Below are 9,419 nucleotides of genomic sequence, written 5' to 3' on the forward strand. Positions count from 1 at the left end.
GGTAGGCAAACATCTTCTTTCTCAAGATCCCATTATGACTCTACAGATCATACAAATTTCCAGCTTTCAACCATACCTCGTGTCAGCATCAATATACAAAGGATACAACACGTAATAGAGATGAACATAGCAAATAGAAATAATAGCCCTAATAACAGTTTCTGTCCTCACTTAAAGCATTGCAATTCTCCAACCCCCACTTTAAAAGACAGATCAAATCCCCCTGCACCTCCCTCTTGGCTGTTGTCAAGCCCTCAGCAACATCAGTCTCCTTGATCTCATTCGCCTTTTCTTCCCTGGCCCCCTTTTCTAATTTTTCAAGGTGATCCAGCAAGTCCTGGACCCAGCCGGGCCGTTCCTCAGGTTCGCCAGGGGGATCCGGAAGCGGGGGCACAGATGGTGCAGGCGCTGCAGGCGCAGGTGGGGGGGTTTTGATGATGGATCTCCAAACACCAGCGGTTGTCGGTGGCATGGTGGTCCCGGTCCTGAAGTGCTCGCAAAGGCCGCCGTGGCTCCGGTGGCCACTTTCCTTTCTGCTTTCATATCGGAAGTAGGCAACTCCGGGAGAGGAGGGTACGACGCAGTCGACCTCTCTTCCTCTCCCACTGGACCCGGCGCAGGGGGGTCCTACAGGTACACTGCTCGCAGGTTTGGGAGGCTCACGATCCGTCAGCAGCCCTGTGATGTCCTTTGGGCGATGGGGGGACTCAGAACTCCCCTGCTTTCGCGGCTTGTCGGATGGTAACACTGGGCCCATGAACACCTCCTGAGAGGAGGTAGCTGCTTTCATCGGCCCTCTCTCTGAACTCGGTGACATGGTAGCCACAAGCACCGCCGTTGCAGCAGCGCGTTCGGCCTTCATTTCCTTTAATACCTGTCGTACCAACCGCCACCCAGTGGCTAATTTGACAGCATCTTTTGACCCCTTACTCACTTCTTCCCACAACTCTGACCTGATCCGGTCCCACGTGGGCATCTCAAAGGCCGCATTTACTGAAGGGATCAAATCCCTCTCACGGGCCCATGTCAGTAGTTTCTCGAGTAAAGCCTTATCATATTTTAGTCCTCTCGTAGAAAGGACATGTTGGAGGAGCTCAACCACTGCTTCTTCCTCAGAACTTAGCGTGGACCCCATCTCCTCCCCAGCAGCTCAGCTGTCCTGGGTGAGATTCCAAATTCGTCTTTACGCCGGCGATTTTCCAGGCGCCGGGGCAGCACCTGTTTCGGCTGGATCCTCCCACATCCTCGGATACCGCCGCTGGTAAGCGCTCTTGGAAGCCTTCGGCGCGAGGGTCCCTGTTCGGGCGCCACTTGTCGACGTGGGGGTCTCGGACACCACGGACACGATCAGTGTGATCAAGCTGTGCCAGTTTATTCAGGGTTCCAATCGCGCTTATATGCAAGGCTTCCCCGAACATGTGAGCGCTTCTTTACAATGATTAGTTAAGACCCCGCGTCTACGCATCTAACTATACAGTGTGATAGGCTAACTAGCAGTGTCCACGTGTCCTTACATTTAACGACCGTCCCCCTCTTCCTGTTTGTCTCAACTCTTTGACTCCTTATCTGATTCTCGGTTGAATTCTTTATCTTTTAGTCAGCAGTCTTTTCATCCTTTTCAGCTAAGTCTGGTGCCCTGGTGCCCGTCTGGCGCCCATCTGCCCTTTCAGCTAGGTCTGGTGCCTATCTGCCCATTCATCTAGGTCTGGCTTGCTCACAGCATGACCACTGGCCTTCAGAAATCCCACAATCCTTAAGATAACAGCCATCAAGAAAGGTTGTGTATGCCGAGAGTATCCCTCTCCATCACATAAAGAATGAAATTTCAATATGTAATCTTTTTTCATCTGCAAATTTTTGTATATAACACTTGAAGTAGTTTTATATATGAAGTGAAAATAGTTCATAATATGATATTTAGTGGTGCTTTTTGACCAGTATAAAATGAAAAGCTTATGTACTGTTTTATGCAGGAAAAAAATGTAATTGATTATTTCAAACTCTGGAAAATTTTCATGCTTTTGGTTTTCACTGTAACTGATTGAGAATTACATTTTCCCTGAATATAAAGAACTATAAAGAGGCAAAATGGGCAAGCAAACATCTGTTTTATTTTTTGAAGTGTGCTTTTTCCTCCCTTCAACCTTCAGTTTTTAGGAACAAACAGATAAATATTCATACACATATATTTTTTCCAATCATCTGTTTTTATCTTTGTTATAAATTCTGGCTTGTGCTCCAGATATATTCCCACTTCTTGATTGGTGCAACTGTCTCTCAGGTCTTTCATACCTTCTCAGGATGTACTTTTTATTTTAATGCTAATCCTCATCATAATTTTATTTTAATCATTGCTAACTACTATATTCTATGAACAAAAAAATCATTAAAATAAAATTAACATGGAAAAGAGATACCAGTGTATATAAGGGAGCAATCACAGTATTGTAATTATTTGAACCCAAACCATAAAAAATTTAGGAAGTATAGAATAATGATTAGAGCTAAAAAAATTTATTGGGCAAAGCTTTGGAAATGCTTGTTAAGGTCATATAGTAAAACATGGTGCAACTATGTGATTAATAGTTCAGAGTATTTGGTCCTAAACTAAATTTAAAATCGATTTATATTTTCTGAAATAAGTCTAATCAGGGCAGATTTAACTTCATTTTTAGCCTTTTTAACATGGTTAAATTTGTTGAGTTTTCTTTTAACTGTAAATGTAATACTTAATTTTCAGGGTTTTGTTTAGGAATAATTTGGGCACAAGGCTGGGATAAATAACTGTCAGAATTCTTCATACGTGTATGGCCATGTCTGTATCACTGACTCATTCTAACTAATCCTCATTACAGTAATTAGTGGCAGGCAGAGCATGCTCACTGGTTAAATCTTCTGCAGTAGCTCTGTTTTAACATGTGAGTAAGGTTAATAGCTCAGATATAAGTACAGCAAAAATAATTAATGACTGCTGTGAAATGTTGCAATTTGAAAGCTGTAGTGGTGGTGGGGGGAAGGAGATATCAAATCAGTATCGGATTCACAAACAGCCTGTGGAGCGTAGGTCCAATCTCCTTCCTAGGAGCGAATCGAGTTCCCAAATAGTGTGATCAACTATAAGCTCGACTCTGGCAGTATCGGATTCACGAACAGTCTGTCAACTGTAGGTGCGATCGCCTCCCCCCAAACAAGTAGTCGAGTTCACAAACAGTATAATTTATTCAAATGCAACATTTACAAAGCAGGTTTCGGATGTCAGTACAGGAAATTCTCTACTAGAGCGTGGGGTTTTTAGCTAGCTCTGATGTACACATGTGCAATCATCACTCACCCCAGAAGATGGGAGAGGGCTCTCAGTCTCGAGTCTCCTCAGGCAGCGTCCCAACCTGAGGGGAGGGAAGGGGGATCAGCCTGTCAACTGACCAAGGAGTTAGGATGGATTCTTCCCTCCTCCTTTTCATCCTTAGTTCACCTTTTATACTTTTCTTTACGTTCAGGTTGTGCTTGAGTGACTAGAGTCATACTTAATATTGTTATTGATTGGTGAAAAAGTTTCTCGCTTTCATTTAAAGGTACAGTCAACCGAAAATCTAGAGCGCATGCTCAGTGAGGAGTGGTCCTACCTCGGAGGCGGGTAACTTTTGGGATGGAGGTGTGGTTTTCACATTATAATGAGCAAAATTCAAGCAAAGTTCATCCGAAAGGAGTGATTTGCCACCTTTGCTGGCTCAGCACCGAACTTGTTATCGTATATCTCCCATTAAACAGCCACTGTGCGGATTAGCAGCAGCCCAGCACAGGGAGTGCAACAGAGTTTGGCCGTGGTGCCTTCACTCCACTCCATCCTCCGTTACTCCCCTTTGCAGCTGCGAGGAGGGCAGATTGCGTTGCCCAGGGAACCATGGAGGAGCAGAGTCCGTGCGCACCAGCCATCCTGGAAGTGGCAACTGTGTAGCACCCCAAGCAAGCTTTGTAATGCCCAAACTTTGGTTAGGCCCTAGTTTTCCTCTCACTTCCTGCTTTCAAACAATTCTTCCACACTGCTAATTAACTTATTATGGCTTAATTTCTGCAAGTACATTTGTGTAAAATTTCAGTTAATTATAACTAAAGAATGAAGAAAGTTTGGAGGGGAAAGCTTGTCAAAAGTCCATTTTAATTGTAGCTAATTGTTACTAATAAAATTCATATTTTATTTAGCAAATTGTGTTTGGGAGGTAGAGGGATACCATGGGGCTTTTTTAGACACAAAGATATGAATCATTATTTTAAGAACAAAATAGAATATTATTATAACTTATGTTATGGCGTTCTTGCTAGAGAGGCATAAAGAATTTTTAAAAAAAGCAACCAGCTTTAATATTCTTTTTAACTTTTTTCAAAAGGTTGAATTGTAAGCAAATAAGCAAAGTATAACATTTTTGTTTAGCCATCATTTTAATTTTTTTTCCCAATTTTTTTTTTTTTAGTTTTTTTTTTTTTTTTTTTTTTACTTGTACAGAAATAATAGCTTATTATATATGAGCTGAACTCTGGCTTAAGTGCAATGTTTATGTAAGCTTACATTCTGGCTTTAGTGTGTGGTGTGTGTTTGCGGTTTTTTTTTTTTTTTTTTGGAAAAGGCGAGGGGTGGTCAGGATTCTTCAGATGCAAAAAAATCCAGGCTTGTATTTATAAGATGTAGTTAGCAATTGATCAAACCTCAAGAGTACTAACTGGGAAACCTTTAAGTAAAATGAATAATACAGATATAAATTATTCTATAGTTTATGATGGTTTGCTGTTTATCTAATAATTTTCTTTTTTATTACAGTCAATAAGGAAGAGTTCATTGCTATAATGACCAGAGATATTTAACATTGTAAGAGAAGAAATGAATTCAACACAAAGAGAGGAATCATTGGCAGCTACCTTTATAATATTTTGTATTTCTGGTCAAATCTGTAGCTGGAGTCATGCAGAAGATTATTTTCTTCACAAGACCAGAAGAAACACATTTTTTGTGTACTAATACTTCAGTACTTTGTATCAATAAATAACTAGGATAATTGATACATCGAGTAAGTAATGATATGTTTCTGAATGTTTGAATACTCATTTGTAAAATAGCTTTGTACAAGATTTCTAAATTAAATCATTATTATAAGAATCTTTAGAAGTTGACTTTGTGCTAGCATTAGCCATGACCTTAGTTTTGATATACAAGGTTTGCCAAACTTCCATTTTCATAAATTGTTCTTTACTGTTACTATTTGAAAGTCACATTATTTTTGAAGCTCAATCTAAATTGGACTATAAGTTCTTCAAAATACGTAATTTGTTCCATGTATAGGTTTGTGCTTCCCATTTTCTAAATTCATGGTAACTTAGTTGAGCAAGCATTTGCATCTTTATAGTTGAAATATGCTATTGCTGCTATATTGTGACAGAGTGCAGGCGACTGCATCATGGTAAACTGAATCCAAAAAAAGGTATTAAATTGTTCAATTGTCAGCCAGCAGATCTTTTCAGTGTGTGCAGCCCTGACATCTGTGGAAACAATGACAACTGTTTATCATGACCAGATATTCTTCCTCCAGTACCTCGTTACGACAAAAGCATTGCATGGAATAAACTCTTAAACCTTCAACTCTTTAAGTTAAAAAAAGAGCTTTTTATAGACTTTTTCTGTATTGGTTGTAATTTTTCCCTTTAAAATTAATTTCTGCTTTATGTATCAGAGAATGTAACTTTAAATCCTGTTTAATCCTTTTTGTTTGTTTTTGTTAGAAAACAAGCTACTTTTTAACTATCAGTAACCCTGGGCTTATGAACCAGCAAACAAGCAGAGCTTGCAATTTACTTCAGACAGAAGTTAAGGTGTGTAGAAGAAGTTTCAAGTGTGTATTGTAACATTCCTGTCTGTGAAATACTGTGTTGCTTTCTATTAAGCCATCAAAATCATTCATACAGAGAGGTCATAACAATTCAAAATGACTCGGAGTAACTGCATCTCCCTGACCAAGTCACGAGTAGAGACATCACGTAGAAGCCCAGTGTGGTATGTGACCATTGACTGGGATTTCCTCTCTGGATAATTCTTATACAGAGCAAGGTCTTTTGAATAGCCTTTGCTAGGAAGGAGGTAGGAGCACTTGTTATGGGCTAGATAACCCTTGTACAAGGCTCTGTAAGCAGAGAAGCAGAGGCCAGTGAACTGGAGAGCTCTCAGAAATTGTTCGGGCTGCAAGGGCAGCACAGAAGAAAAACAATGAAAGAAGAAATTGGTGTAATAATAGTGTGTGTTGTGTGTGGTGTTTTTTTGTTTTGTTTTGTTTTTTGTTTGTTTGTTTTTTTCTTCTACTTCTTCCCCTCTGCATTTAGGAGGCCTGTGTTCAAAAACCATGCTTGTTTTGTGCTGTTAACTGTTGAACTAGCACTTCTTGCAGGTTTGTGTGCTGCATGTGCTGCTGTTTCTGTTGGCTTTTCTTGCTGCTCACACAGCAGCATTAAAATGCGCTACACTGGCATTTACAGCTTTAAGATATAAGACCTCAGCTTGCAATTGTGTGCTTGGCCTTAGCATTAACATATGCTTAATTCTCTTGTTGGAGTAGAAAGTAAGTGATTTGGCATGTTTAGATTGTTCAGTAGTCATTAGTGCATCTTCCAGAACTACCCTGGTAACATGTGTATCTCACTTCCAGTCATGGATAGGTGGATTAGTGTTAAAATGTCAAGATTTTTAACTGGAGTATCGGGGATGAATTGCTTTCTCTTACCTCTGCTCTGAGGGTAGTAATGTCTAGTGCAAATCCAGAAATGACAACTCAGTCAATAATGTCTTAATCCACTGCAGTAAAATCTACCAGAGCTGCATTCTCTGAGCCCACAGCTGTGCTACTTTAACTGTGCTGGGTAGTCCATCACTTCTCTAAACTCCAACGTAAATTTGAGGTAGTTTAGAATCTCTGAATGAGTAAAAATCTCATCTCAGAGTACTCTGTATAGCAGACTTACTTAATTCTTTCCAATGCTAAATATGCTATGTCGAACACTTTTGTGTTTTTATTTGTGTAAAAGCATCAGCTCATTTCAGTGGCACGATTAACTCATGAAAAGTCAGAAAATGCCACAGTGAAGGTTGTAGATGCCTCATCGTATGCAGTCTGCAGCAGCGCAGAAGCCCCTCGCGGCTGCTTTGGGGACGGGGCTGCGCTCCCCACGCAGGGAGCTGCAGCGAGGCCTGGCCGACACGCCTGCTCAGAGCTCAGCTCGGAGGCCAAGGAGACTAGGAAAACCTGCCTGCAGCAGAGGGGAGGCCAAAGCCCAGGGGAGTTTCCAAAGGGCGGACGAGAAAAGCGGCCCGCGGGAAGAGGCCTGGCCTGCCCCGCGCTCGGAGCTCTCGGCCCAGCAGTGCGTGCGGGGCTGCAGGGCCGGGCAGCAGCAGGAGCAGCAGCCCTGGCGGCCTGGGCTTGGGACTCAGTTTTAGGCTGTCTGTTGTGCAGCCCTGAGCTCTGCTGGAGCTCGTGCCTTAGCTCAGAGTATGTCCTCATTTCCTGCAGTAGCTACAGCACAGGAAGCCTGGTGTTGCACGAGGTGGCATGAAACTGAGTGTGGACAAATATTTTGAGATTTAATTTTTTGTCTTAAGCTAGTTTTATGCTTTGTAGAGTTCTGTGATATCAAGGCTTAGTGAACTTTATTAAAATTAGTGATGATTTTTTATCACACGTTACCCAAGAACAGATGCAGAAGACAGTTAAAATAAATACAGCAGCTCCCGTGGAAGAGCTTAGACCTCCTTAGGTAGCTTGTAGTTGCTTGCTGCCACTCACGTGGCTGGAGATTTTTTCTTTAATCTGTTGGATGTGCTACTTGCATAAGCAGCCCTTATCTTACTTTTGCCAAATTGGCTGTTATTAGTGAGCTGGTAAAGTTGTGAATGCAGCTTGTCTTGCCCACACAGCTGTAGCTGAAGGCAGAGCTGCATTTTTTTTATATAAATCATTTTGAAATGGCATGCAACTGCTTGGCCAGTGGAGGTGGCACTTGCCACTTTTTGGTCCTTAATAAATTTCTCGAGTTTTGTGTATTGAAAATGTTGCAGTTTGAAAGCCGTAGTGGTAGTGGTGGTGGTGGGGGGGGGGGGGGGGAGGAGATATCAAAAAAAAAAGTATCGGATTCACAAACAGTCTGTGGACTGTAGGTCCGATCGCCTTCCTAGGAGCAAATCGAGTTCCCAAATAGTGTGATCCACTATAAGCTCGACTCTGGCAGTATCGGATTCACGAACAGTCTGTCAACTGTAGGTCTGATCGCCTCCCCCCAAACAAGTAGTCGAGTTCACAAACAGTATGATTTATTCAAATGCAACATTTACAAAGCAGGTTTCGGATGTCAGTACAGGAAATTCTCTACTAGAGCGTGGGGTTTTTAGCTAGCTGTGATGTACACATGTGCAATCATCACTCACCCCAGAAGATGGGAGAGGGCTCTCAGTCTCAAGTCTCCTCAGGCGGCACTCTGGCGCAAGGGGAGGAAAGGGGGGGGATCAGCGCATCAACTGATCCAGAATTTATGATGGATTCTTCCCTCTCACTTCTTGGTCTCTTCAGGCAGCGTCCCAGCGCAAGGGGAGGGAAGGGGGATCAGCCTGTCGACTGACCCAGGAGTTACGATGGTTTCTTCCCTCCAGACTTTTCATCCTTAGTTCACCTTTTATACTTTTCTTTACATTCAGGTGGAGCTTGAGTGACTAGAGTCATACTTAATATTGTTATTGATTGGTGAAAAAGTTTCTCGCTTTCATTTAAAGGTACAGTCAACCGAAAATCTAGAGCGCATGCTCAGTGAGGGGTGGTCGTACCTCGGAGGCGGGTAACTTTTGGGATGGAGGTATGGTTTTCACATTATAATGAGCAAAGTTCAAGCAAAGTTCATCATTTGCCACCTTTGCTGGCTCAGCACCAGACTTGTTATCGTATATCTCTCATTAGACAGCCACTGTGCAGCTTATCAGCAGCCCAGCACAGGGAGTGCAACAGAGTGTGGCCACGGTGCCTTCACTCCTCTCCATCCTCCGTTACTCCCCTTTGCAGCTGCGAGGAGGGCAGATTGCATTGCCCAGGGAACCGTGGAGGAGCAGAGTCCGTGTATACCAACCATCCTGGAAGTGGCAACTGTGTAGCACCCCAAGCAGGCCTCTATAATGCCAGAGCTGTGTTAGGCCCTAGTTTTCCTCTCACTTCCTGCTTTCAAACAATTCTTCCACAAACACTTCTTCCACATTTTGGAAGGCGTCATTTCAAGCCCACTACTGGAGGTAGGGACATTACAGCACAATAACCCAGTTGTGGTGGAAAGGGTAGAATAAGAAATGTCTATGTCTAAGAAAACAGCTACCAATTGAAATAGGAGCTGTGCAAGCTGCTACTGAA

The 9,419-nt window shown here is 42.4% G+C and overlaps 1 pseudogene across 1 annotated transcript in view; it reads left to right on the forward strand.

Annotated features, from left to right (window-relative positions):
* The window catches only part of LOC148591173 (centrin-3-like), a 47,720-nt pseudogene extending 42,760 nt beyond the window's left edge, over positions 1-4,960 (forward strand). Inside the window, exon 5 of the transcript XR_015914107.1 lies at positions 4,814-4,960. The product of XR_015914107.1 is annotated as a centrin-3-like (transcript). The remainder of the gene's footprint in view (positions 1-4,813) is intronic.
* Positions 4,961-9,419: the final 4,459 nt, after the last annotated feature.

This window comes from Tinamus guttatus, unplaced genomic scaffold (genome assembly GCF_059628265.1).
Source record: "Tinamus guttatus ecotype Peru unplaced genomic scaffold, ASM5962826v1 Tinamus_guttatus_pri_ptg000925l, whole genome shotgun sequence".
NCBI lineage: Eukaryota > Metazoa > Chordata > Aves > Tinamiformes > Tinamidae > Tinamus > Tinamus guttatus.